General features: G+C 34.2%; 1 pseudogene; it reads left to right on the forward strand.

Moving 5' to 3' along the window:
* Positions 1-875: 875 nt before the first annotated feature.
* On the forward strand, positions 876-2,853 carry LOC119193713 (annotated as a pseudogene).
* Positions 2,854-3,456: the final 603 nt, after the last annotated feature.

Here is a 3,456-nt window from a genome sequence, read left to right on the forward strand (position 1 = left end):
CGTTTTAAGCTTTGTTATTATTTCCTCCAATAGAAGTTATTGTGAAACGCTTTATTTTTGTAAATAATAATAATATTTATAAGCATACAAAAATATATGGGCGATTTGTTCACTTATTTATATAGGTGACTCTACATATAGATAATTACAGGTATAGTATGTATGATATATAAATTGCACACTCAACGGATAAGATAACTAAGTATATACAAGTGGAAACCCCCCTATCAGCATGAGCCCTTGATAGAATCGTCATTAAACGTGATAATGATGACTCGAAAAGATAAATATTTACAATATAGGTTGGTATATTTTGTAGTATTTTTCCGGATGTAGACGTATGGATCTTTTGTAATGTAACGAAATATTACGTTTTGTGGACAAAATATATTTTATCAACATCTCATCGTAGGGCGTTGCTTTATTCTCAGACTATAAAGATATCAATTACTCATACATATGACTTTTAAAAACTAGGCCGGGTCTCCGAATTTAATCTACAGAGACCTATCAACATAAAAATCTATATATAAAATCTAGGTCACCATAGAATTTAGTTGATAAACTTTATGATTGTATTGATAAAAACAATATTATATTTTTGCTTTGCATGTCAGATATAAAATATCTACTCTGCATATCTCTACAGATTGGTTTATCTCGGAATAACAATTCTAAAAGATGAAACATAAAATTATACAACACGTATGTCGTATTATAAAATGTTGTCTCTTTTAGCTTGCATGATTTGGTGACAAACTTTTAAGTGTGACAAACATATTTATCCTTAGGATCCCCTATGATAAATAATGCGACTGGTATAATGGATAGTGGTAGGTTTCAGAGCTTTCGGGTGTAAACGCTGTGATACGCTGAATTGATTTGTCTGATCATGTGCACCCGATGAATTACTTTTGGTATAATTACTCTATGGTACCACGAATACAACACTATTGTTACTTTGACATTTCTATTCACAATTGTCATTTGTCAATATTTTGTCATATTCATTCAATACCGTTCAAATCATTCAAATTGTCACTTTATTGCAAAACACTGCTAAATATTTTTTACGTTTTCAAATCCCAATAAAATTACTAAAATGGCAGACGCCGACTGTGAGATAGAGTACTTAGATGAAGACGCGGAAATCGTACAACAATGCTTTCAAACTCCGCGTGTGCCAGAGGTTGTTGTTACTAAAGACACTCCGTTACTTGTAGAAAGGGCAGAGAAAAGACGAAAAAGAAAAAAGACGACGACTCCGACTATGATCCGAGCGAAGATTACGTTCCGCCGAGCCCTCCGAATCCTAAAAATAAAGAAAAAAAACGGCATGGGTTAAAAAGGTCTTTTAAAGTAGAGCGCGAAATGAACGTTCCAAATTTAAAAGGCATAAAGAAAATAATTAAAAGAAAACCAATTGTTGTCTACAGAGGAACAGCTCGCTATACGAAAGAAATTGAATATCCGAATACCAGATTACGATGATCCCTTATGTCTGCCCGTTAAGGCTTTGAGGCAAGAGGAGAATGATCTGAAGAGGTTAAATGTGTGGAATAATGTTTGTCTGGAGCATTTTAAGCACTGCGATACGATGCTACGGCCCGAACGGGGCGAAACAAAGAGCTCCGTGAGGAGTGTTGTGCTCAGGAATGTTATGAACAAGCAGACTAGTTAGTTATGACTTTTTTTTTTATTGATGTGAATGACGAGACGTGCTTGCCGTTCGCCTGATGGTAAGCGATACGACCGCCCATAAACAGTAGAAACACCATCCAACACCTTGAAATACAAAATGTTGTTTAGTATTCCACTGCGCTTGCTATCCTGAGACATGAGATGTTAAGTCTCATTAAGGCCAGTTACACTAGCTTCAATCAAACCGTAACACATCAATGACTAGACACTGTTGCTTGGTGGCAGAAATAGACATTGCGGTGGTACCTACCCAGGTAGACTTAGAAATGAGAGACCTACCGCCAGCACAATGATTACTATATTTGGTAAAAAGGTAAACAAGAATAATTGCATTTCTGGTATGGACTAAGACGTCCATTATGTCCACTGCAAAAGTAATGTTAATTTAATATAAAACTTATTGAAACATCACATCAAAATTTTTTTCAACTCACTCAAACATTTACAGTGCCAGAAATGTTGCCATATTGTCTTTGTTTCCACAATTCCTGCCTTTGATACTGTTTTGTTGTGATGTTTATGTTAGTGAGTAGGTAAACAATCTTATAAACTACTGAACTGTTTAAAAAAAATCTTAATAAAAAGTCATTTAAGGTGTAACACTGTAAATTAGGAAATCATTACTATAGTCAAAACTATTTATAAAAGTTAAGAACATATGTTAATGCTTTACCAAACTATGGGGTGTTGGAAGTGTTATTCACTCAAGAACAGTGTTCCTAGCTTTACAAGCTGGTAGTCCATAGAATAGTGATTAGTTTGTCAGTAGATAGTAGTAGAGTCAACTAGTAGTTGTCAATGGAGAAATCCTCACTGCCTAACTGAAACTCAAAAGATGCAAAGTCCAAACAAATGAATAGCATAAATGTGAATGACTGATTGCAATTTTGAGCAGGATTACCAAAAAAAGTAAAAAAAAATTGGGCAAACCCTTTAATATCATGAAAACCATTTTCACTGTAATATAATAACAATATTACAGGGAAAGTAGAAACAACAATATGGAGCAAGACAAGTGTTGAAAATGAAGATGGGGACAAAAAATCGGAGATATTCCAGTGTGTGTTGCCCAAATATAAGGAGAAAAAGGTTCTGAATGCAGTTATGATGTCATCACAGGGAAGACTAAAAGCGTTCCACGTCATTGATGAGGTATGTTCATATTTTTTTTAATTGCTCTTGAGTAGTTCACTTACATACATACATAGTTTCACGCCTCTAACCCATAGGGGTAGGCAGAGACTATGGCTTGTCACGCATGTTTCTGGCATACTTCTCTCGCTTTCTCCACCTTTATCAATCTTTGCAAGCATCCCCACTGGTCTGGGTACTTTTGACCTGGCCTTTACTAAGAATGTCAGATATCTGACATTTGAAGTTGGTGCGGTACACTAGTAAGTCACTTGATTTATGATACTTAGTTGTTAAATATCAACAACATCATAAAAATTAAGGATGCACTGTCAACTTTAGATAAAAAGTGTAAGCATCAGAATAAGAGTAAAGTTTGGCTCATCACTACTGTGGACAAATGTGGTCATTTGTTATTTCTGTATTCAAAGTTCACAAATCATGGGATTTTATTTATATTCTGATAGCTCAAAGAAATAAAATAAGCATTGAAAAGATTGAGGTGGCTATAATAATTTTTATATAAGTGTGACATAGTTTCATAAACTATGTCACACTTTTATTAAAAAAATACAACTTATACCTGACTTTTAAAATAGGAGGATATTTTCAATTCATGTTTTT

Source organism: Manduca sexta, unplaced genomic scaffold, assembly GCF_014839805.1.
Source record: "Manduca sexta isolate Smith_Timp_Sample1 unplaced genomic scaffold, JHU_Msex_v1.0 HiC_scaffold_933, whole genome shotgun sequence".
Lineage (NCBI taxonomy): Eukaryota > Metazoa > Arthropoda > Insecta > Lepidoptera > Sphingidae > Manduca > Manduca sexta.